This window comes from Moschus berezovskii, chromosome 6 (genome assembly GCF_049115385.1).
Source record: "Moschus berezovskii isolate FMDL1 chromosome 6, NW_MosBer_1.0, whole genome shotgun sequence".
NCBI classification, from domain to species: domain Eukaryota; kingdom Metazoa; phylum Chordata; class Mammalia; order Artiodactyla; family Moschidae; genus Moschus; species Moschus berezovskii.
In genome coordinates this window covers 94,411,993-94,438,888 of record NC_142465.1, presented here as the reverse complement: position 1 = coordinate 94,438,888, position 26,896 = coordinate 94,411,993, and the positions used below count along the sequence as shown (strand labels likewise).

The 26,896-nt window shown below is 37.6% G+C and overlaps 1 protein-coding gene across 5 annotated transcripts in view; it reads left to right on the top strand.

The window, feature by feature from the left end:
* The window catches only part of PDE3A (phosphodiesterase 3A), a 376,433-nt gene that overhangs the window by 15,586 nt on the left and 333,951 nt on the right, over positions 1 to 26,896 (top strand). The window contains exon 1 of one of the 5 annotated variants that reach the window (XM_088837290.1): positions 9,573 to 12,002. The exons of the other annotated variants lie outside the window; for them this stretch is intronic. The gene's annotated coding sequence lies outside the window, so the exon portion shown is untranslated. Of the gene's footprint in view, positions 1 to 9,572; positions 12,003 to 26,896 lie in introns of those variants that run through there. 5 annotated transcript variants of the gene reach the window in all.

Genomic DNA, 26,896 nt, shown 5'->3' with positions numbered 1-26,896 from the left:
GGCAAATAAATGGGGAAACAGTGGCTGACTTTATTTTTCTGGGCTCCAAAATCACTGCAGATGGTGATTACAGCCATGAAATTAAAAGACGCTTGCTCCTTGGAAGGAAAGTTATGACCAACCTAGACAGCATATTAAAGCTGAGACATTGCTTTGCCAACAAAGGTTGTCTAGTTAAGGCTGTGGTTTTTCCAGTAGTCATGTATGGATGTGAGAGTTGGACTATAAAGAAAGCTGATCGCCGAAGAATTAATGCTTTTGAACTGTGGTGCTGGAGAAGACTCTTGAGAGTCCCTTGTACTGCAAGGAGATCCAACCAGTCCATCGTAAAGGAGATCAGTCCTGGGTGTTCATTGGAAAGACTGATGTTGAAGCTGAAACTCCAATACTTTGGCCACCTGATGCGGAAAGCTGACTCACTTGAAAAGACCCTGATTCTGGGAAAGATCGAGGGCAGGAGGAGAAGGGGACGACAGAGGATGAGATGATTGGATAGCATCACTGACACAAGGGACATGGGTGGACTCTGGGAGTTGATGATGGACAGGGAGGCCTGGCGTGCTGCGGTTCATGGGGTTGCAAAGACTCGGACATGACTGAGTGACTGAAGTGAACTGACAGATTATTACAGTTTACTAACCTATGCGTACGTGCATGCTCAGTTGTGTCTGACTCTTTGCAGCTCCATGGGTTGTAGTCTGACAGGCTCGTCTGTTCATGGAATTTTCTAGGGAAGAATACTGGAGTGGGTTGCCACTTCCTTCACCATGGGATCTTCCCCACCCAGGGATTGAGCCCAGGTCTCTTGCATCTCCTGGCAGGTGGATTCTTTTACCACTGTGCCACCTGGGATGCCCCATTAACATATGACATTCATAAAATTTTCACTTTGATTTCCCTATTGAGGGTATCTCAGAGATGTTTTCTGTTACTCTGCAGATCAGTTTCTTCTGTGAGGACAAATAAAGAATTTCTTTACCTATCTCCTGTATCCTGTTACAAAGCTTAAAGAAAAATATATCACCCTACAAATGTTAAGTAGAAAGAGTATATGCTCTGGACAGAGACAGGTTGAAGCTTTGTAATGTATACAAGGTCCTTCAACTTTCTGAACATCAATAATCCTATCTAACATAGGAAGACTACAGCCCACTTCTTAAAGTGTGAAGATTAAGTTAATAGAAATAACAGACATTGGTTCTTGTCAAAATCCTCCCCCTTCCCCTTGCTGAGCAAGCATGGTGCATGTGTGCTAGGTCGATTTTGTCGTATCAGACACTTTGTGACCCTGTGGACTATAGCCTGACAGGTATCTCTATCCATGGGATTCTCCAGGCAAGAATACCAGAGTGGGTTGCCAATTCCTTCTCCAGGGGATCTTCCCAACCCAGGGATCGAACTGGCATCACTTGCATCTCCTTCATTGGCAGGTGGGTTCTGGACCACTAATACCAACTGGAAAGCCTTAACAGAATAATATCTACTTACATCCATTAGGGCCATGTCATTGAAGGTTTGCATTTGATTAAAAAAAAACAAAACCGAAATCAAAAAAGCAATCTTGGAAGTCTAACATAAAAATCAGGTTTTCTGAAGTTAATCAGAATATTAGAGAGTTGTTTAAATTACAGTCAAAGCCAGGGGCCAGTGAAGAGCCTGGAGAGTAAGACTAGTTGATAGTGGAAGAGAAAAATTTGTCAAAGATGGTGACAGGTGCTTTAGAAGTAAACATGTGAGTGAAAAAGGATGAAGGGAGGATATTTAGGAAAACTGATAGAGTCTTTGAACATATTTGTAAAAATAACTGATGATTCTTTTGAGTTGGTTGTGCAATCATTTATCATATAATGCCATCAGCAACTTGATTTGTGCTTTTGCCACAATTATAAACCATATTTTGTTTTTGAAAACAAACTGGTTGCTTTTTCTTTTTGTTTTTAAGAGTTTTTAGTTTAATTATATTGGTGTAATTCTAGTCATACCCTTCCTTTTTCTTTTTATTTGCCTATGAGACCATATTCTCAAAAAACAGGGACTTCCTGCTTGTAATCTATGAAAAACAGCTAGTTCAGTACTCGTTTAGTGATGACCCTCAGTCATTAAATCCCTATCGCATTAATTTCTGGTGGCTTAGCAGTAAAGAATTCACCTGCCAATGCAGGAGAAAAGAGTTCTATCCCTGGGTTGGGAAGATTCCCTGGAGGAGGAAATGGGAACCCACTCCAGTATTCTTGCCTGGGAAATCCCATGGACAGAGGAGCCTGGTGGGCAACAGTTCATGGGGTCTCAAAAGAGTTGGATACAACTTAGTGACTAAAAAGCAAATACTAAGGGAATGAATACACACACACACACATACATACATATAAATCATTTCTTTCTTTTAAAATACTCTGAGTTGACTTTTTTTCTCTTTTCAATTTTATCTTCTATCTTAGCCTTCCAGAGGACATTCAAATTGTAAGTCTTTATAGAAAACCATCAGATCTCCTAATGTTGAAACTCTAGTGAAGTATCTTAAACACTGCATAAAGCATTATCAGACTGGCTAAAAACTTTGGATTTTCCTGTTAACATCTTACACAAAACCCCAAATGAACTTTTTGGCCAACCTAGTAGTTTTTTAGGTTTTATAATATTTGGTTGGATAAAAGTTAGTTTAGAAATTTTATTCTTCCATAAACATTTTAAAAATTTTAAAATAAATGTGAATAAAATAAAATTTGAATACATTTAAGTGTTATTCTTATGTTGTCTCTTTTAAACCGGTATCTTTGTAACACATGCTTTAATATCCTGAGGTTTCATATAGCAAAAAAGAAAAGATGCAAGCCTTTCTCATTTTATTAGTCTTTCAATAGTCTGACAAATCCCGTTTTTATCTGAAGGCATCTTGCCAGTATTTTCTAGACCTACCTATAGAGGAAATACTTCTCTTTTGTTTTCATATTAACTCAGACCATTTGTCAACCTACAGAGCACTTCAGTGATAGGTGCTGTATAAATATTTAAATTACGATAGCTTGATTGCCTTGTAACTTCTCAGAGTTTGCTAACCTTATACTATGGTTAGTATCTGGCTATGAAATAATTTACATACTGCTTGGAAGACACAAAAGATAAGGAAATTTCAAGCCTGTGAAGTGAAGAGCTTTTCATCACATTGGAAAATATTCTGATGAATGCAGAGGGAAATCAGGAAATAAAATGAAAGATGCAGCATGCTATCAACTCTAACTATCCAATGTATAGCTGAAAAGAAAGTGGTTGAAATGTTTGTTCTTATTTGGATGAAGGCATCGTGTATGATTTTGGTATATTTTTCTCTTCAATATTGTCTCAGTTTTTAACCCTGGGTACTTATTAGTCAGAAAAACAAAACTTTATATAAAGAAACAAAGTCATTTGACCTTTTTCCCTAAATATGTTCACAGAGTGCTTCGAGGGTCACTTACCCAGTACTGGTCCGTGGACTTGCAGTCATGGAAATAGGAACTCCAGGTGCTTTTATGAATGGTAATGTGGTCTCCAGTACTGGGCAAAACATGTTCAGAAGTAAAATCCTCTTGCATTCCCAGTTCTTCACCCAAGTGGCTGGAAAGGCATCAGCTTCTTATAATATTGGAGCTTCAACTGGTATTTTATCATGCATTATGCGTCCCTGAAATTATAGATTGGCATACACACAATTTTTGTAACTTGATAGTATGGTTTTTTGAAAAAATATACATATAGGTGTGCTGAAATACATACACATGTACTGGAACATGCTTCAATTTTTACAACGTATTTGGGACCTATTTTCCTTTTAAAGGTGGCAACAAAACTAATGAACGTGATATGTTGCGATCAACACAAAAATGAGTTGGGTACTATAAGGAGGAAAAATTCTTTATAAAACATATAAAAGGAGAGTATTGGGCCTACCTTGCTGATTATTAGACCAACAAATAAAAAAACAACTTTATAATCATTGTTTTTTAAAGTAACAAACATAAAATTTTTTTTTCAACTTGAAAGATTTCAGTTTACCAAATCACTTATTAATACATAGTATGATTTTTGTAATAGTTTATGCATAGCCCATAAATAAAATATAAGCACTTTAATTTTAGAGTAGTTTAAAATTTTATCCATAACTCATATGCAGACATATAACAGGTTGTTTCTGTATTTTGCTTTTTCTGCATCTGAGTTACTCTGTTTATAATGTTGATTAATACCAGTCTTGCTTGTCAGGATTTGTTGATTAGTCTTTGCATTTCCTATCTAAGGCTCAGGAATTTTATGTATTTCCATTTGCTTTTGCTTGTTTAAATAAATGAATAGGAAAAAAAAGCAGTGTGTAATATTTCACAAATTACTTCTACTTCTAGGATTATTGTTTTCTCATTTGAAGAACTATACATTTCTGTGAAAATAATTTGGAGAATAGCAAACTAGTTTCTGTAACGACCTAAAAAATAGACTGTAGTGTCACTTGACCACCTCCAAAAAATGTTTCCAGAAATAAATGTGACAGAATCAGGGAACCAGAGATAAATATGATAGAATTAGTTGAACAGAACAAAATAACCTTTACTCATGCATTACACCTTCTTTTTTTGTTTTGTTAAAGAAGAATTAGCAGATTAGCCCTAACTGCTTCTGTTTGAGATGGTTGAGCTAAGGTGACAGAGACGGGTAGGCATTTCTCTGCTGAGTGTCTGTGGGTTGGTGGACTCTGGCAGGGTAGAGGCGGGTGGGAGTGTGGAAGAGTGTTTGTGTTTGGCTGGAGTCCATATCTCAGCCTTGCAGGTCAGAGATGCATTTTTTCCATAGAACCCGAGGTTATCCATTGCCGAGACACACTAATAATAAAACTGTAACTCATCAATGTGAATGTCAGGTGGTTAATTTACACTGGGGAATTTAGCTGTAAGGAAGAGCAGAGAGCCAGTAGTTACCGGTGAATGCTTGTTCCTACTGGGAAAGTCACCTTTAGCATGATTATTCCCTAGACTGGGACTGCAGATCTCTGGTTTATGAGAATTCCCCTTGGAAAACTTATCCTGTTCGTGCTTTTTATCCTAGAATGTTTGAAGAATGCCTTAACAAACTGACGGGGTAGGGGGGGAGTGGGGGTTGGGGAAGGGTTCACAATGAACTACTCTTGCATCCCCTCCCTGAGCTTATGATAAAGATACTACATTAACAAATAGTTCCAGCGGCAAGTGATAGAAGCTTTAAAATACAGAAAGTCCTGGGAACTTTGCCCTCCAGAAAGGTCATAGCTAAATTTATTGCTCAAATGCCATCACCCTCTTCACATGGATTTCTGGTAATATTCTATCTTCCTTTCCTTTCTGACTTCTCCTTTTGATTTACGTTTAACCTTTTTTTCACATGTTTATGTTAATAGGAAGCTTACTCTAATGGTGTTTGGTACAATATGAAATATATCTAAATAAGAAGAAAGTAAGAATGCATCTTTAAAAGAATGTTTTGCTATTTTTCTCCTGTAGGTGTGATGTCCAGAGAGAAGGAGGGAGGAATAGGATAAAGCTTGTTTCAGAGCTGAATGCCAGGTGTGGAACAATGTTATGTTCTGGAAACAACATGTAGAACAGATAGCCCAGCCTTTGTGTGGGGAGGCGAGGTGAGAATGGTGGGATTTTTTAAGAGACAAGACAGATAACGGTTGGGGATGGGGAAGGAAAAATGAATGTCTTCAGAATTAGGCTGGGAAAGATGAACATTATTTTGTCTGCAGTGAAAGTTACTGAAAGGGTTTTAGCTGGAGACTAATGTGAACAGCATATTAAAAAGCAGAGACATTACTTTGACAATAAAGGTCCGTCTAGTCAAGGCTATGGTTTTCCACGTGGTCATGTATGGATGTGAGAGTTGGACTGTGAAGAAAGCTGATCGCCGAAGAATTGATGCTTTTGAACTGTGGTGCTGGAGAAGACTCTTGAGAGTCCCTTGGACTGCCAGGAGATCCAACCAGTCCATTCTAAAGGAGATCAATCCTGGGTGTTCATTGGAAGGACTGATGCTAAACTGAAACTGCAATACTTTGGCCACCTCATGCGACGAGTTGACTCACTGGAAAAGAGTCTGATGCTGGGAAAGGTTGGGGGTGGGAGGAGAAGGGGACGACAGAGAATGAGATGGCTGGATGGCATCACCGACTCGATGGACATGAGTTTGAGTGAACTCCGAGAGTTGGTGATGGATAGGGAGGCCTGGCGTGCTGTGATTCATGGGGTCGCAAAGAGTCGGACACAACTGAGTGACTGAACTGAACTGAATGTGAACAGATTAAACATAATTTTAAAAACGATCGGTTCCTCAGTCATGTCAGACTCTTTGCAGCCCCGTGGACTGCAGTATGCCAGGCTTCCCTGTCCATCATCAACTCCCGCAGTTTACTCAAACTCATGTCCATCGAGTTGGTGATGCCATCCAACCGTCTCATCCTCTGTCGTCCCCTTCACCTTTTGTCTTCAATCTTTCCCAGCATCAGGGTCTTTTCTAATGGGTCAATTCTTTGCACCAGGTGGCCAAAGTATTGGAGCTTCAGGTGGATCAAATGGGTGCAAATTGGACACAGGAGATATTTAAGAGGCTGTTGTAAAAGTCATGGTTACTGACATTGTTTTTTATTATTTATTTACTTATATATTTATATATTTTAACTTTTATTTTTGGAAAATTTCTTAGGACAGTGGTGGTAGAAAGGAAAGGTGGTTGAAGAGAAAATGAAGAGTGGTAATTGGCAGGATTAGACAGTGACTGGTGGTGGCAGGTGTGAACAGTAGGCATGAAGAGTCTTTAATGCTCTTAATCTGAGAAACTGGAAAGATTGTGCTGCTGTTCTTTTTTTAATTTTTATTGGAGTATTGTTGATTTATAATGTTGTCTTTGTCTCAGATGTATAGCAAAACTGAATCAGTTATACATACATATATATACATATATATATATCTATTCTTTTTCAATTTCTTTTCTCATATAAGTTATTACAGATTACTGAGTGGTGTTCCCTGTGTTATACAGTAGGTCCTTATTAGATTTTTATTGTATATGTAGTATTGAGTGTATATCAATCCTAGTCTCCTAATTTATCACTTCCCCCCACATTGCCGCTTTGGTAACCATAAGTTTGATTTTGAGATCTGTGAGTCGATTTCTGTTTTGTAAATAAGTTCATTTGTATCATTTAAAAATTATATTCCACATATAAATGATATTATATGATATTTATCTTTGCCTTACTTAGGATGATAATCTCTAGGTCAATTGATATTTCTGCAAATGGCTTATTTCTTTTTTTTCAATGGCTGAAAAGTATTCCATCGTATATGTGTTCCACAACTTCCTTATTCATTCTGTCGATGGGCGTTTAGACGTTTGGATTGCATCCAGGTCTTGACTATTGTAAACAGTGCTGCAATAAACATTGGGGTGCAGGTATTCTTTCAGATTATGGTTTTCTTGGGATATATGCCCAGAAATGGGATCACATGTTAGCTGTTTTTAAGTTTTTTAAGGAACATCCGTACTGTTCTCTGTAGTGACTGTGCTAGTTTACATTCTCACCAACAGTATAAGAGGGTTCCCTTTTCTCCATACAACCCTCAGCATTTATTTGTAGGCTTTTTGATGTTGGCCATTGTGACTGGTATGAGGTGACACCTCATTATAGTTTTGATTTGCATTTCTCTAATAATCAGTGATGCTGAGCATCTTTTTTTTGTGTTTTTTGGCCATCTGTATGTCTTCTCTGAAGAAATGTCTATTTAGATATTCTGCCCACTTTATGATTGTTTGTTTATTTATTTGTTTTTTGATATTGAGCTGCAGGAAATGTTTGTGTAGTTTGGAGATTAATCCCTTGGTTCTTTGAGACAAAAACATCAAAAGAGCAGTTTTTGTTTGTTTTAGGTTCTGAGTGAGGAAGGGATGATGAAGTGTGGCTATGGTTTGGACACAGTTATGTGTGTTAATTTCGCATCTTCATGTGGTTTTGTATGCTTGAAGACTCCTGGTTTCATTCATTCGCAAAAATGTTCGTATCAGATTTGCTCAGTATGTACGTGCTTCTTAGAAACAGAAGCCTCTTGTGTCTGGGCTACAACTGCAAACACAGAGAGGTTGTAACCTTAGTCATTTTAATCAGCACAAGGCTGTCACCCTATTTCCAATTAGACTGTAAATGGGGTCTTCAGTCTCATAGGGCAGACAACTTTGTACTCTTGGTACTGATCTTACCAAGGAAAGAGACTGACTAAAGTCAGTACAGACTGAAGTTTCAGAGTAACCCTCTGAGAATCTCTGCTGTCATAGTGTGTCATAATCTCTATCAAATTTTAATACTACAAGATTCTTATCCTCAAAACAAGTGAATGCTGGATCATATAACTAATTAAATATTATTTTATCAATTGAGACAGTCTAGATGGTCTAGAGCAGTTAATCTTGTAAAATTATCTGGTTGAGTTTCACTTTGACGTTTTTCTTGGGTTATTCTAGGTGCTTATAATGGTTTGTCTTTATATATATATAATACTTTGTTGTTCAGTTGTTAAGTCATGCCTGACTCTTTGCGACCCCATGGACTGGAGCACAGCAGTCTAATATGTCCTCCACTACCCCATGGAGTTTGTCAAATTCATGTCCATTGAGTTAGTGATGCTGTCTAACCATCTCATCCTCTGCCACCCCCTTCTCCGTTTGCCTCAATCTTTCCCAGCATCAGGGTCTTTTCCATTGAGTCGGCTCTTTGCATCAGGTAGCCAAAGTATTGGAGTTTCAGCTTCAACATCAGTCCTCCAATGAATATTCAGGGTTTATTTCCTTTAGGATTGACTGATTTGATCTCCTTGCTGTCCAAGGGACTGTCAAGAGCCTCTTCAGCACCACAATTCAAAATCATCAATTCTTCTTTGTGGTCCAACTTTCACATCCGTAGATAACTTCTGGAAAAACCATATATTTGACTATATGGGCCTTTGCTGGCAAAGTGATGCCTTTGCTTTTTAACACACTGTCTGGGTTTATCATAGGTTTCCTTCTAAAGACTAAGTGTCTTTAAATTTCATGGCTACTGTCACTGTCCGCAGTGACTTATATATAGTATATATAAATCTATAAATGGTTTCTCTCTATGTAAAATATGTATCATATATAATTTATATATATATATATATATAAAATTATGGGCTTTGCCAGTGGTTCAGTGGTAAAGAATCTGCTGGCAATGTAGGAGCCACAGTAGTTGCAGGTTTGATCCCTGGGTTGGGAAGATCACCTGGAGAAGAGAATGGCCACTCACTCCTGTATCTTGCCTGGAGAATCCCATGGATAGTGGAGCCTGGCAGATTACAATCCATAGGGTCTCAAAGAATCAGACACGGCTGAAGCAACTTAGCACATATGCATATATAATTAATATATATAATTTAATTATCTAACATATATATAAGTATATATTTATATATAATGCAATGTATATAATTACACATATATAAATAAGACTATACACTCTAGGTCAGGTTTCTATAGTGACAATGTGATTTATCTTTTTTTTTTTTTTTGATTGGAGGATAATTGCTTTGCAATGTTGTATTTTGCAGTGTGATTTCTATTCTTTGCCCATTTGGTGGCAGTTTCTACCTGATAAAATCTTCATCACTTTCAGTATTCTTTTAAACTTGTCCTTATATATCATAGTGGATTTTTGGAGGAATTCTTTTGTTTATGTATGTGTTCCTTTTCTTAAAAAGCATTCCTGCTGTTACAAGTTTGGAGGGACGTTGACGGTAGAGCCAAATTTATGGAATCCCTAACAAATGATCCTCATTATGTTTTTGCTTAGTCACTACCCTGAAGGGGAACTAAGTTCCCTTTTATACCATTTCCCCTCTCCTTCCCTCTCTGTTTTCCTCTCCTTTGTAGAAGTCCAGAACCTGACACGGTAGTTTGGGGGTTGTGAAAGTGTTAGTCATTCACTTGTGTCCTACTCTTTGCAACCCCATGGACTATAGCCTGCCAGGCTCCTCTGTCCATAGAATCCTCCAGGCAAGAATACTGGAATGGGTAGCCATTTCCTTCTCCAGGGGATCTTCCACACCCAGGGCTCAAACCTGGATCTCCTGCATTGCGGGCAGATACTTTACCATTAGCTGTGGTCTAACTGGAGCAAAGCAGAGTGTGATTGTCACCTTTTTTGTACTAACATGATTTATGGACTTTTTTTTTTTTTTGCAACATATACTTGCCTGAGCACCAATCCTAAACCTTAACTCTATGAAAATATGGGTGCAGGAGGAGGCCATGTGATTCTTTAGACCTACCCTATACACCACTCCTCTCAATAAGAAGACCCCTTAACAAATACCAAGACCACCCTTGCCTTTTTTGGTCAGTAATCTGTATATTTAATTTTTGATCAGCTAAAACTTTGGTGGCCATCACGTGAGTTAACACAAAACTCTATCTGTATAGTATCATTTTTTCTTTTAAGATTTCTTTTTTTTTTAATATGGACCATTTTTAAAGTCTTTATTAAATTTGTTACAATACTGTTTATGTTTTGGTTTTTTGGCTACAAAGCATGTGGGATCTTAGGTCCCCAACCATGGATCAGACCTGTATCTCCTGCATTGGAAGGCAAAGTCTTAACCACTGGCCACCAGGGAAGTCCCTGCATTGTATGTTTGATACTTTGGACCCTCTGTTTTTTGCTAGATTCAGATGAAAACAAGAAAAAAAGTCAAGATTTTTGCTGTATTAGAAATCGTCTGTTGATTTATGCATGGCTCAGCTCAGCTCAGTAGCTCAGTCGTGTCCGACTCTCCGCGACCCCAGGAATTACAGCACGCCAGGCCTCCCTGTCCATCACCAACTCCCGGAGTTCACTCAAACTCATGTCCACAGAGCCGGTGATGCCATCCAGCCATCTCATTCTCCGTCGTCCCCTTCTCCTCCCGCCCCCAACCTTTCCCAGCATCAGAGTCTTTTCCAGTGAGTCAACTCGTCGCATGAGGTGGCCAAAGTATTGCAGTTTCAGCTTTAGCATCAGTCCCTCCAGTGAACATCCAGGATTGATCTCCTTTAGAATGGACTGGTTGGATCTCCTTGCAGTATAAGGGACTCTCAAGAGTCTTCTCCAACACCACAATTCAAAAGCATCGATTCTTCGGCGATCAGCTTTCTTCACAGTCCAACTCTCACATCCATACATGACCACGGGAAAAACCATTGCCTTGACTCGACGGACCTTTGTTGGCAAAGTAACGTCTCTGCTTTTTAATATACTATCAAGGTTGGTCATAGGACAGTGGAAAGTGGGAGAAACAAATGCTGTATATAAAACTTGTTCAGATTTTAGAGAATTAAATAGTTTCATTTATCTACTTGCTCTTTATTCAAAATAGATCTTTAATGCAATAGAAATCTACAGCAAATTTAATAGTGTCTAAAGTTCTCCTTGGTACAAAACCATATCTAGAGTCATTTGGCTGTAAACCTGAGACTAACACAGCCTTGTAAATCAACTATATTCCAATATAAAATAAAAAAAAAAATTAAGTTAACTTTTCTAGCTAAAAAAGCTACAAAAAGAACTCGTATGGCAATATGTTTTGTCCATGATCTTGTACGTAATACAAATATGAAAAAAATTTGACAAATTTGTAACTATCCCCCTATATAAGTCTAAAATGTAGCTGGAAAATGTTGGCTAAAGATAAGATGGATCAAATTATGGGTACCTTTGGAAATATTATCCACATAAGATAGTACTGTCAATGGTGAAATGACTTTTTATCCTAGGCGAGCTCTTTGAGATGGCAGGAACAATGGCCCTTTGTCTTCACAAAGGTGTCACATGATAGGCTTTTTCAAACTCTAACCTGCCCTTGATTCTGATATGTTCTCTCTAGGGAGACCTCCCCACATCCTGAATCAATGCTGTAGTGAGCCACAGTTACTGATGTGTGTGTCACATCCATCAGGTATGTTGAAGTGAGAAAAAAAAAAAAGTCTGCAAATCACAGCTCTATAAACTTAATCCAAGAGGGCATGAACCTCATTTGTGGACCAAGTGAGCATTTACTTTCCTGTGCAAAGTTCCTGTTAGAAGAGATTTAAATAAATATAGCTGGGAGGAAGGGCCTCTTTCAGGAGTTTCATTTGACATCAGTGAAATATTCTTGCGGGAGGCAATGTTTGCCTCGATTTTTACAGGTCATTTGGTTTTACTTTTGACTTTAATTACTGGTGTTCTAACCTTGAACGGTAGACTACTTCATAATTTATTTTCCCCATAGAGTTATGCTTCATTATTTATTTTCTATAGTTTATGAGTGCATGCTTGTAACTTAGAGGGAAATTATAAAAAATGCGGCAGAGAGTAGCTAGAACACTGGATGTTCTAAAAGGATATCTCTACCTTAGAGATGGTCTGAATTACTTTTTCATGAGTTAGATAAGTAATAAACCTCTTTTTGCCACTTTTGCACCTGAAATATTTTTAATCTAATTTAGTTAAACATTGATTTGTGTAATGTATGAGCTATCAGAAAAACACTGCTCTTACGTAGAACCCTATAATGGTAATCTCTGAGAAAGAAAATATTTTAAAATGTGAATAACATATACCGGGACTTGAGTCATTTATTTTGCTTACTCTGGGTTTCCAAAGTTTTAAATAGAGTATTGCATTGGTTATCAATGGGGCTAATTTTGCCCCCCAGGGGACATATGGCCAAGTATGTCTGAAAGTATTTTTAGTTGTTGGGACTTTGCAGGTGAGGGTGGGGAGGTACATGTAGTAGGTAGAAGCCAGGAATATTAAACATCCTATAATACAGGCTCAGACAAAGAATTATCTAACCTAAAATGTAAATAGTGCCCAGATTGGGGAAAAAAAGCAAACTTTAGAGTATTGAGCATATATTTTTATTAATACTCCATATGAGCAAGTTGATGAAATAAATGGAAATTGAATTGTAATTTTTTATTCTGTGTGAAAATAGCAAGATCTATTGATCTTGGAGGGATTGAAGTAGAGTACAGTGATTAGGATGCCATCTTTGTTATCATATTTGGATTTTAGTATTCAATTCAGCCAGTTGCTAGCTGTGTGACCTTAAATATGTATAATTAACCCTAAAATGATTAATCCCTCTGAGACTGAATATATTCATTTATAAAATATGGATGATGAAATTTATCTTACAGAGTTACTCTGGTAAATTTTGTTTGTAACCTGGAAGACTTTACACATCAGTGAATAGTAGCCACTGTTATGTTTAGAATGTAATTTGGGATTGGTAGGATAGTATTGGTCTGGTTTTATGGGGAATGACAGAGAGAGAGTATCAATAGTGATGATTTTTTGGAATGAATCATAAGGATTTCCCAATAATTTAATGAAGCAGTATAGTCTTTAAACATGTTAATCTCTGTCTATATATCTCTATGTGTGTTTGAAAAGCTAGGAAGGAATAGTTGACCACCTGAAAGATCTATAATAATGCAGTCTTCAAGACAGGAAATGGACATTTAAACATGCCAAATTCTTAACACACGTCACCAGTGGGATTTGTTGAAGAAAGGATCTTTTCTCTCTTTTTTTAAATTATAATCTTCTATGTTGATTTTTTTTCAAAAAGCATATTTTTATAATTAAGAAAATAAGCATTGCAAACATTACGACAAAATTCTCAGACTTTCCCAATATAAACGTTGAAAAATGTGATAGTTAAAAAATATTCCTCTTCTAGTTTGTAGAGTTTCCCTTTCTGCTGATTTATCTCCATTAGTTGGTTTTCCTCTGTAGTCACCTTTCTAAAAGTGGTGAAGCTGTAGGACCCATTAAAATTTTACTGGCGTGATAAAGCTGGTCATATTGATGCGTTTATCTTGTGTTTTGGCATGTGGTGCTGTCCATGAAGCCAGTGAAATTTGGTCTGGGTGGTGAGTAAAAAAGAGGACAGGGGAATTTATAACTTGCATCTCCAAAGCCAGAATGTTTTCCTTGCCTGGGTATTCTTTAGCAGTTTATTAAGGACTTGAGTAAAAACACGGGAAGTATATTTATTAAATTTCCAGTTGTCTGAAACTGGAAGGTATAGGTCAAAGTTTAGATGATTGGATATAAATATCACACCGTGCTTGATTTAGACAGTGGGCAAAAAAATAAGAATATTAAATTTAACAGGAGAAAGTTTAAGTGCCTATAAATTTGACTTTAGAAAAAATTTTGTAATGAGGGAGTTTAGACCATTATCTAATTCTTGTTTGAAGAAAGAAGAAATACTAAGGGTTGGGTGGGTGTCAGTTCAGAGAGATGTCTGCCTCTTTTGAGCGCTCTTGTAAGATACGGTTTTTTAAGAAAATATATTTATTTTTAGTTGGAGGATAATTACAGTGCTGTGTTGGTCTCTGCCATGTATCAGCATGAATCAGCCATAGGTGAACATATGTCCCCTCCCTCTTGAACCTTCCTTCTGTTCCAGAATTCTACTTCTGTATTTTTAGAATTTTGACCAATTCTGCTTGCTGTATTTTAAGAGGAATATTGACCGGCTAATGTTAAAGAACACACCTGCCAATGCAGGAGACATAAAAGATGTGGGTTCGACCCCTGGGTCGGGTAGATCCCCTGGAGGGGGGCATGGCAACCACTCCCGTATTCTTGCCTGGAGAATTCCATGGACAGAGGAGTCCGGTGGGCTACAATCCATGGTGTGTCAAAGAGTTGGACACTACTGAAATGACTTAGCGTACACACACATAAAATGTTCAGGAAGCCTAGAATTAGTCAGATCCCTGCTCTGCCATATATTAACTGTCTGACTTTGGGTAAATTATAATGTTTAATCTCTAATGTTTAGGTGTTGTTAGATAAAAATAAAAAAATAATAAAGCTACCCCATAAAGGTATTTTAGGAATTGGCTGAGACAGTAATTGCATCTTCATTATTTATTTAAAAGATGGCCTATAAGCTATATTGATTAATTCAAAATTATTAAAATAGGCAAGTTCATCAAAAGGACAACAGTTAATTATCTTAAATACCAACAAAACTAATTTTAACAATTGTGAAAAGATGAGGTTGCAAATGAATGATAGTAAAGGGAGGCTGTTGACAAGAGTATTGATTAATACAGGGAGGTTTAGAACAGGTAGAGGACTTGGTGAATACTGATTAAACTTAAATCGATTCTTTAATTCATTCTATTGAAGCTTGCTGATATCCATTTGTCTGTGAGAAGGTCCATTTTTTCAAGAGTGCCAGCCATCTCTGTCTAATAACTTTTTTTTTATTAACCAGACCAGAAATTCTGACCTTAATTTTTACATGAGTGATTACTAAGGCTAACCCAACTTAAGAGGAAGTAGGAAAATACCTGGTAGCCTATGGTAAAAAGGAGGGGAGGCTGGGAGGAGAAAGTATTATCCTGGAGGAGATACTGAACAGGCCCACAGGCTCCTCTGTCCAGGGAACTTCTAGGCAAGACTGCTGGAGTAGGTTGCCATTTCCTACTCTAGGGGATCCTCCTGACCCAGGGATCAAACCACATCTCCTGGGTCTCCTGCATTAGTGGACAAATTCTTTACCACTCTGTCACCTAACCCTGCTAATGCTGTTCAGAAAATCTGTACTGCACGTCAGAGTTCTAAGAAGCCTTGCTTTTTTTTGTAAAAAGAGAAGGGGGGTCGTTGAAAGAACTGTATTTATTCTAGGTTTCTCTGCATTCCTTAAAATGATGTAGATTCCTAACAAAAGCCTTTTCTTTTAGTAGTCTTCATTCCAGTCTATGTGAGAACAGTGCTTCTTGAATGCATAAATTAAGGAAATGAATGTGGACAGGGGAATAAGTTGGTTCAGCATAAATGATCGGACATATTATTCTGGAGCCCAAACTTTTCCTTATTCATTCCTAGAACTCCAATATCTCTAAGAAGTTTCAGTACTAGAAGATTTAAAAAAAGAAAATTGTAGTGGCATAGACATAACACCAATGTAGCAATTCAGCATTTATAATTGTGCAGTTCAGTGGCATTAAGTATATTCACGTTGTTGAGCAAGGATCTCCAGACTTCTTTCATCTTCCCAAACCAAAACTCTGTACCCATTCAATAACTCTTCCCCGTTTCTATCTCACCATAGCCCCTGGCAACTACCATTCTTTCTGTGTCTATGAATTGTCTACTCAAGGTATGTCATATATAAGTGGAATCATAGAGTATAGATGAGGCAGGGGGGTTTGGATTGGCTTATCTCACTTATCATGCCATCCTCAGTATTCATCTAACATTGTAGCATGTGTCAGAATTTCGTTCTTTTTTAAGGCTGAATAATATTGCATGTGTCGATCACATTTCGTTTATCCATTTCTGGATAACTAGATTACTTCCACTTTGGGGCCATTATGAATAATACTGCTATAAACATGGATGTACAAATATAAAGATTTTTATGTTACTTAAAAAATGGCAGTCACATAAGCCTTTTATGTAAAACCATCAGGCTGACAAAGGATTCATAGCAAATGTGGGTGACTCAACTGCATTTTTTCAACTGGGACACTTTTCCTAAGCTGATCCTAACCCATCACCTCCTCATGGAAAGGTGAAAGATTATAGGAAGAGAATAAAATGCACACATGGGAATTTTAGCACATTAATTAGAAATCGTAAACTTGGGGTTAAAATTGAAATTTTATTGCTTGGCTGATTACATATAGGATTCAGACATTTTAATAGTTGATTCGAAAAGCTTAAAAATACTATGATTTTAGTTGTTTTCTACTCGAGAAGTAAAGAAACCTATATGTTAACAAATAAAACTATGGGCAGATATAACACATGCTTCAAGAGCATTCATTGCTTCTATTTTCTCTGTTGTCCCCCCCCGCAACAAGGAGGAGATAAAATTAAAACATTTCATCTGTAAAACCAGTATGCTAGTATTCTGAGTTCATAAGCATTGTAAAGATGGCTTTACCATATTTGGCAGACCTTTTACAAATATCCTTTGAAGACTACTTTAAACACTCAGTGGTGTATCATCTTAATTTTCAGTCTTGTCATTCCAAATGAGGCAAATTAAACAAAAAAATAATTGAATTAGAGGGAATTGCATGTTCATTTTTCTAGTTTAAAAGCTTTGTCAGAATCCTCCACTTGTGTTGTCTGTACAGTCCTCCCTGAGTCCCTTCATGTTCATGGCTACTTTGAGACATCCATTAGTAGATGCTTTTTTTTTAAAATATATATTTATTTTGGTTTTGGCTGTGCTGGGTTGGGTCTTCACTGCTGAGCACCTACTTTATCTAGTGGCGGCAAGAGGGGGTTACTCTCTAGTTGCGGTGCATGGGCTTCTCACTGCCGTGATGGCTGGTCTTGTTGCAGAGCGCAGGCTCTAGAATGTGTCTGCTTAGGTAGTTGCAGCACTACTGAGAGGTCTCAGTAGTGGTGGCTCAAGGGCTTAGTTGCTCCATGGCATCTGTGGCATGTGGGATCTTCCCAGACTAAGAATTGAACCGGTATCCCCTGCATTGCCTGGATTTTCAACAACTGGGCCACCAGCAAAGCCCTAGTAGATACTTTGAATTCTGATCCTTTCTCTGTCGCAAACACAAATGAAATCAGGAGCAGGGCTACAGGTATCATTTTACCTTCTGCAGGGCTGTTTCTGTATTCTGGCATGTGTCTGCCTGAACTCTGTGATTAAAATAAGAAGTTGGTACCTGGAGCCAGGGAGATACTGGAGAATGTCTCCCGCTATCTGGAGAGGGACAGCCAGATAGATACTGCTGAACGTGGAGGAAGGTAGCTGAGTTCTGGTGTAAAAGTTCATTGACTCTTTAACATTGTTTTTTGTTTTTTTTTGTAGTTAATTTATTTTTTATTGGAGGCAAATTATTTTACAATATTATATTGGTTGGTTTTGCCATACATTGATATGAATTTGCCCCGGGTTTACATAAGTTCCCCCTCCTGATTTAATATCTTAACCCACATTTTTGTTTCTTTTACTGATTTGCTCTTTCCCCTATTGTTAATTCCCTTCCCAATATGCTAAACATTTTGCAGATACCACAACTCATTCTCCTTACAGCATTAGAGATAACGTATTGTTCCTGTCAGAAGCTTGTGGAGGTTAAGTAACTTACCCAAGATTTTATTGTTTATCAGATGCAGAGCCTAGTCTTGCTTCCAGGTCTGTCTGGCTTGGAAGGCTTCCTGTTTCCATTGCAATAGCCAACAAAGGCATCACCGGAATTTCCAGGATATAGCTTTCTTCAAAGTGATAATCATTATGTCCAGCCCTTCCTTTCCTTTAATACTCTGTCTATCCTAGTTTATAGGCACATCATACTTGAATGGACTATAGTGGGAGCTTCTGAACTGATCTTCCCACCCCTTGCTTTCTGAATATTAATTCACCCCTTGCACTATATTGCACTGTCTTCTTCATGGTCAAGTCTAATAATGACAGTTGTTTTGTTGAATGCTACTATTAATGTAAAATCATGTTAACCCTTTGATAACAAACAGTTTGTAATTCTTAGTTGCCTTTCAAATAAAATGAACATCTCTTAACTTAGGTTTTATGACCTCCTCTCATCTGCCCTTCCTACTTTTCAGCCTTTTCAAACTGCTTGCTTCCTTTGTCACATCAATTTTCTAACTAATTTTATTTGTTTATTTTGTTGTTTAGTCACTAAGTCATGTCTGACTCCTTGTGACCCCATGGAGTTCAGCACGCCGGGCTTCCCTGTCCTTCACTATCTCCTGAAGTGTGCTTAAACTCATGTCCATTGTCGGTGATGCCATCCAACCATCTCATTCTCTGTTGCCTCCTCCTTCTTCTGCCCTCAGTCTTTCTCAACATCAGGGTCTTTTGCAGCGAGTTGGCTCTTTGCATCAGATGGCCAAGCTATTGGAGCTTCAGCTTCAGCGTCAGTCCTTCCAATGAATATTTAGGGTTGATTTCCTTTAAAATTGATTGGTTTGATTTCCTTACTTTCCAAGGGACTCTCAAGCATCTTCTCCAACACACAAATTGCTTGTAGTGTGAGCTTATGTGATCTTACACTCCCTTCCTCCCTTTCTCTCTCCCTCTCTCTCTTCCTGTAGGCAGGCAGATCTCTATTTTTTCTAAGCAAGCAATGGTTTCATGGATGGAGGATCTCTACATTTTTATTTCCATTCCTGTTATCACAAAATGCCTGTCTCTCTAACCTGATCTCCAACGAATATAAATAAAACAATTTTCCATCTTATATCTGCTTCAGTGATGTATTCTCTGGTCAGTCCTGGTTGGAAGTTTTTTCTCCTTGAATCTCCATGGCACCATACCTATTCCTTTCTAATGGCACTTATATTTTCCACCTTGGATTGTAAATATTTTTATAAGTGAGATTGGGGTCCTTGGCATGGGGGGAGCGTCTGGGTATAATTGAGTCCACTTGGCCTGTGTGTCACATTGCTTATCGTAGATCCATGGAGATGGCCAACAGATGAATCAGTATCATAACGTGTATATAGTGCTTGGAAATTTATGGAAGTATACATTTTTCTTATTTGACAACAATAGGGTGGAATTTGGTGGTTATCTGCATGTTATGGATAACATTTGGAAGTTTATAGAGATAGGCTCAGGAAATATCTATGGCCCTTTGTGCCAGTTCTAGGGAGTAGGGCAAGATGGGACCCCAAGTTAAGCAGTTTGGAGCTAAAAGGACCTCCAGGGCAACTGAATTCAGGGTTTCTGGACACTGTTTGTGCCTTGGACTCACCTTCAGGAAATTTAAGATAAGTTATTCACTAAGCAAGCTCCACCCCCAAAGATTCTCATCTGAGGGTCTGAGATGGTACCCAGACATTGGAATTTTTCTTTTTTAGTATGGTGATTTTGAAAAAAATTTGTCATTTCAAATTTATGGAAGAAATTTATAATAGAGATTTATAAGTTCTATTATAAGCACATTAAAATTTTTGGACCCAGTCATTCCAAATTAGGCTTTTTTTTTTCCCAACTGTAATGGGCATTCCATTTTTTCTTTATTTCTGCAGTTTTATAAAAATGAAGTAGTTTCTTTTTTATTGAAATATAATTGATTGACAATATTGTGTTTCAGATGTACAGCAAAAAGTGATTCCCTTACATACATATGTATATTTCAGATTATATTCTATTATCGGTTATTACAAGATATTGAATGTAATTCCTCATGCTATACAATAAGTCCTTGTTGCTTATCTATTTTATGTACAGTGTGTGTGAACAGTGGTTTGTATCTATTAATCCCATACTCCTAATCTGTTCTACCGTTATCTCCCCTTTCCGTTCCGTTCCGTTCCATCTCTCAGTCGTGTCCGACTCTATGCGACCCCGTGGACTGCAGCCTACCAGGCTTCTCCGTCCATGGGATTCTCCAGGCAAGAATACTGGAGTGGGTTACCGTTTCCTTCTCCAGGGGATCTTCCCAACCCAGGGATCGAACCCGGGTCTCCCGCATTGGAGGCAGACGCTTTAACCTCTGAGCCACCAGGGAAGCCCTAGCTCCCCTTTGGTAACCATAAATTTGTTTTCCATGTCTGCAAGTCTGTTTCTGTTTTGTGTGTAGGCTCATTTATACTACTTTTAGAGTTCACATATTAGTGATATCTTATAGTATTTGTCTTTCTCTGAGTTCACTAAGTATAATATACTTTAGGTCCATCCATGTTGCTGCCAGTGGCGATTCATTCTTTTTTATGACTGAGCAGTATTCCTGTGTGTGTGTATTTGTATATACCACATGTTCTTAAATCGGTTGTCTGTGATGGACTTTCGGGTTGTTTCCATGTCTTGTCTGTTGTAAATGGTGCTGATATGAACATTGAGGTGTATAAATCCTTTTGAATTAGAGATTTTGCTTTTTTTAATTTTTTGAAATAAAAGGTATTTGCAGATGCTACTTTGAAAATATAGATCTATATCCTAGTCTTAAGATTAAAACTCAGAGGCACTGATTTATTTTGATATAAGTCTAACTGTGAGCTACAAGAGTTAAATACTTTATCCTGTGATACTCTGGGTTAGCACACATTTTAGACAAATGCAAGCTTGGGTGCCCACATATATTATATTTAAAACTCCAAAAACAAACAAAAATTGTTTTATAAATGAGCATTATGTATTGGAAGGTTATACAGAAATAACATATAACTCCTACTCATTGTACAGTAATGTCTTATTTTTCTCTCTTCTTAAAGAATGCCATCTCATAGATTTTTATTGTTGCTGTAAATTGGGAACCAAATTTATTTATTTCATTTTTGTAGTGTGTGGGTGTGTACCCAGTGCACACTGACTTTAATTAAAATTTTTCTTGCAAGCTCAAGGTCTTCATTATCCACTTGAATTATTTTAAAACGCAGCAGTACAATAACATCCTCAGAGACCATTAAAATGCTTATAAAGATATTTTCTCAATACTGAATGGCTTAACCTTCCAGGCTTCCATATTGTTATATGCGCCTCTTTAAACTTTTGTTCCCTCCCTCTGAGGTGTTTCTCCTAAGTGCTTAGCAGATATCTGTTTCTGCTGCAAGGAAGATTGTAAGTTTGCAGAGAGAGCACTTAGCCACTCTTGTTAACTTGACGGCCTTATTTATCCACTGTTGCATTCAGTGAGCTCTAGATGGTGGCCTGAGGGTGACCATATATTTTTCCCTTGTAGAACAGAGTTTAGTATTTGTGCCTACTGTTGTATTTACCATTTAGGAGCCTTGTCTCCATTATAGCTGGATTTACAACTGTGTTTTGAGTGAAAGAGTTTGTTGGTGTTGCTTCCTGAAGGAAAAGAAGACACTTAACAGAATGCTCAAAATGATAATTCTGTGATAAAGAAGGAGATTAGAAGTATGGAAATCTAAATAACACTAAAAAATAATATCACTTGTTTTTTTCTCAAGGCTATTTCAAATCTGAGCTTTACATAACAAAGAAAGGTGAGGATGATCAGCTCTAATAAATTTTTATTTACATTTTTTGGAGAATCAGGAATTTAATTTCAATTATCTATACATGTCCATGTAGGCTGGTGGCTCAGATAGTAAAGAATCTGCCTGAAATGCAGGAGACCTGGGTTGGGAAGATGCCTGAGAGAAGGTATGGCAATCCACTCCAGTATTCTTGCTTGGAGAATTCCATGGACAGAGGAGCCCGGTGGGCTCCAGTTCATGGGGTCACAAAGAGTCACATGTGACTGAGCGACTAACATATATTTATATGTAACTATTTACGGGTATATATTACTATTTCAAGAGAGACACTGTATATGTGGTAGGCACTCTAATTTCTTAATTTTCTAACTCTGAAACTTAATAATTTAGTCAAAGTTCAATATTTAGTTTTCTCCTTGAACTCCCTAATGAATCATTTCCTTTGAAAGACTTTTCCTGGAATTTCTCTTTTTGGCAGGTGGGTTTGCATATCTAACATGACATCATTTGACTGGATTCTTGAAAAAAATAAGAGACAGAAAAATGTAGGGTAGCTTTGGAGCATTCTAAAACTTGGTAGAACTTGAGGAGAAAGTAAAACAGAGAAATCATATGTTCTGTTAGTAGGAATATGTGTTATTTTCTTAAACACCATTGATAATTGAGTAACATTTTTTGTTTCTTTAATAATTTCATTTGGTTTATTACTTTGTTTCAGAAGGGAAATATCTCCTGCTCTCTTTTGCTGCTGCTGCTAAGTCACTTCAGCCATGTCTGACTCTGTGCAACCCCACAGACGGCAGCCCACCAGGCTCCACCGTCCCTGAGATTCTCCAGGCAAGAACACTGGAGTGGGTTGCCATTTCCTTCTCCAATGCATGAAAGTGAAAAGTGAAAGTGAAGTCACTCAGTTGTGTTTGACTCTTGGCAACCCCATGAACTGCAGCCTACCAGGCTCCACCGTCCATGGGATTTTCCAGGCAAGAGTACTGGAGTGGGGTGCCATTGCCTTCTCCACCCACTCTCTTTTACTGAGTTACATTTTGGCAAAAGTGACTTAATTATATTTCTGGAGCTTCATCCTGCTTAAAACTAATTGAATTCTGGACTTAATAAAATCACATTTATGTAGGAAGCCATATAATTGTAGGTATAGAAAAGTAAGGAGACAAGTTGGGTAACTTCCAAGTTAAAAATATAATACTGTAGTTTCCTTGAGGTAGGAACCACATCTTTTTTTTTTTTCTTTATCCTAAATTGAGCCTAGTAAGTTACTATATACAGTATAGACACTCATTACATAATTTTATTGATTTATTGGTTACAAAATAAATGTATTGAAATGTACTCTTTCTCTTATAGAGAAATGGTAATTTGCCTTCACTAGTATTTCTTGGGTGGAAAGATGGCATCACCGATGCTGTGGACATGAGTTTGAGTGAACTCCGGGAGTTGGTGATGGACAGGGAGGCCTGGCGTGCTGTGATTCATGGGGTCGCGGAGAGTCGGACACGACCGAGCGACTGAACTGAACTGAACTGAACCAGTAGACAAATGCATATTCTTTGACCTATCAACTTCAGGTCACCATGTTTGTGTATATCTAAAATATTTTCCTTAAGAGGCATGATTCATGTTCCTTGAATTGTTGGCTACTTGCCAAACATCATTGCTCATCCATGTCTGTGTAGCTTATACATTTTTTGGGTTTCGTGGTGGGTGTTAGGAACTAGCACAAAATCCTTTCTGAAGACTATGTGGTTGTCTATTGATTAGTGCCTGACTACGAAGTGCTAAGGTTTTCTGGTACTTTATCTCTTTCCTTAACATTTGTTATTCTGCTGCTGCTACTGCTGCTAAGTCGCTTCAGTCGTGTCCTGACTCTGTGCGACCCCATAGATGGCAGCCGACCAGGCTCCGCTGTCCCTGGGATTCTCCAGGCAATAACACTGGAGTGAGTTGCCATTTCCTTCTCCAAAAGTGAAAGTGAAGTCGCTCAGTCGTGTCCGACCCTTAGCGACCCCACGGACTGCAACCTACCAGGCTGCTCCATCCATGGGATTTTCTAGGCACGAGTACTGGAGTGGCTTGCCATTGCCTTCTCCGTTTGTTATTCTGACAAGCTTTTATTCAGAGAATGAATGCACTATCAGGTTTTCTGTGTAAAGCTTTGAATCTGGGATGAGGAGAGAAGTTCTAGAGAACATGGAGGAGAAGAAATAGGAAGTGTGATCCAGGCTACTTAAATCATGACTTCTTGTTAATCCTTCCCTTCTCCTGCAGGAATTTTCTCTCCATCTTTGTTACAGTGTTTTGGATGATTCCATTACACGAGAGTCTACTTCTGGGGACTATTTGTGTGTACTGTTATCAATGTCCACCCCATTTCCTGGGAGCCCACCAGCTTCCTTCCCACCTTTATCCTCTGCCAGTCCTCCGGATGACCTAATTTCTCACCTGCACTTACTGAAAGCCCATTCATCCTTCATGCCCTATTTGCAGACCCACCTCTTTCACAAAACCTTCTGAACCTATGCAGCTCATTCTCATTGACTTAAACTCCTCTTCCTAGTCCCTTACAGTCGAACGTTTCCTTACTCTTGTGTGGCCTTATTTCTCTGCCCTCGTCATAGACATGCTATCTTAAGCATCTTCTCTGCCTTACTAGCATTAGGAGTTATGATGGCATAACTTTGGGGTCAAGGCAGTTGTTGATTAGCTTTATGATTTAGGGGAAATTAATTAGCAACTCAGAGCCTTTTCCTTCAGCATTTGGAGATAACCCATATCTGATAAGGTTATTACTTAATTTTAAGATAATTTGCTTACAGTATGTACTAGAGTGCTAGGCATCTAGCAGGCACTTAATGTTTCCCTTTATTTATTTATTTTTTAAATTGGTCCATGGTGGCGCCAGTGGTAAAGAACCTGTTTGCCAATCCTGGAGATGTAAGAGACATGGGTTTGATCCCTGGGTTGGGAAGGTTCCTTGGTATGGCAACCCATTCCAGTACTCCTGCCTGGAGAATCCCATGGACAGAGGAGCCTGGTGGGCTGTAGCCCGTGGGGTCACAGAGTCAGACATGACTGATGTGACTTAGGATTCATGCATGGGTTTAGAATAGGTATTCTCTGAACACTGTCTTTGGCAACTAATTGTATTCCAATTAAGATAGTTGAATTTTTAGACTGGCAATGGAGTCAGGAGATAGTTTGTATTCTTAGTCTGTAAAGAAAGTAGGTATTCTCAGTCTACAAATGTAGTGTCTCTAAATCTAGCAAGATGAGGTCTATTATTATGTCATGTACCTAGGTATCAAGATTACCAAATAAAGAAAGGGATTGGCAGTGTTATTGGGCTGAATTTATTAGATTGGATACACATGGGAAGATATTCCTCTGCTTCATAATTCCTTACAACTCAAAGATTCTGTTGCTTGGAATTAAATTTTTAATTGCTTTTGGAGTACTTAAGTTTTGAGTTTGCATTTTTGTAAAATTATAGCTGTTTAAAGATTGCTTCCACTTAATATCCATGTGTCTAGCATCGTGTCTGTCTTCTTAGTAACTACATGAAGAAAAACAACTAGTGAACACAAAAATATTTTTGTTTTTTGTGGAATTTCATTACGTTTCTGACTTCTCTGGTACTGAAGTGTAGCCAGATGTATTTTCTTCTGAGTAAAACTTTATTGGAAAAATAGCATATATAGAAGTATCTTAGAAATCTATAAAAGTAGGGATTAAATTTAAAAAACTAAATGTGTATCTGTCTACCTTTATAAAATACTGATATACCACTTATATATCTTAAGTGAAAACTGAAATTATAGTTAAAAATTTATATTATAATGATGATATATTACTCTGTTGTTTACACTGTTGTTTGGCTCTATAGATGTGAGAAAATATTCATTATTAAAGGCATCAGTTTTTTCCTTTGTGGAAAATTGACTCAAGCTGATTTTAATTTGCAGATAGATTTTATTAAAAAATTTCATATGGGTCATTTTTCTTATTTCAAAGATTTAAATGGAATTACAAGTAAATAGTATATTTTTTTACAAGTAATTATTTTAATACAACATCTGTTTCTATTTTTCCATTATTTGGAGTTTTTCTGAAATATATTTTTAGTCTATATAACTGAGATTTAAAGGAAAATATATAAGTCCTGAATGATTATATAATTTATTGCCATTATTTCTCTTTTTACAGTATTCATTTCATTAAATAATTTCTAATTCTACATTTAGAAAAGTCTTTTCTAAATGCCACAATAAAGTTAAAATCTATCATAATATGGGTACATATGTTATTTCTACTGCATAGTTTCTCAAAATGGAGTGATGAATCCATTGAGAGTAAAGGCTCTGGGAGGCTCTTAAAAAGGGATACTATTTTTATTCCTTCCCCTTTTCTTCCTTCTCTTTTTCCCTTCTCTCTTGCCTCTTCTCCCTCCCCACTTCCCCTCCTTTTTTCCTCTTGGAAATGGAACATTTGTTTCTTATGAAATCCTGTGCAAATTCAATGAATGATAGATTAAAACAAACCAACCAGATCCAACCACTAAAGTATATGGGGGCCAGATTTTTCTCATCATCCCTACCTGAATTCCTCCTACTGTACCCTAGATTCTTGGACTGATGCATCTGAAAACCGAAGCTTTAAAGTACTATTTACTGGATCATTTGAAGTCTAGATGGCTGTTAAAAGTCAAAGACCCAGCTTGAAGCCACAAACAACATTCTGCCTTGAATAGTTTGTACCTTTGTTATTGAAGTTTAGTTGATTTACAATGTTGTGTTAATTTCTGTTGAACAGCAAGGTGATTCATTGATATCTATCTATTTATATACACATTTAAAAAAATATTCTTTTCTATTATGGTTTATC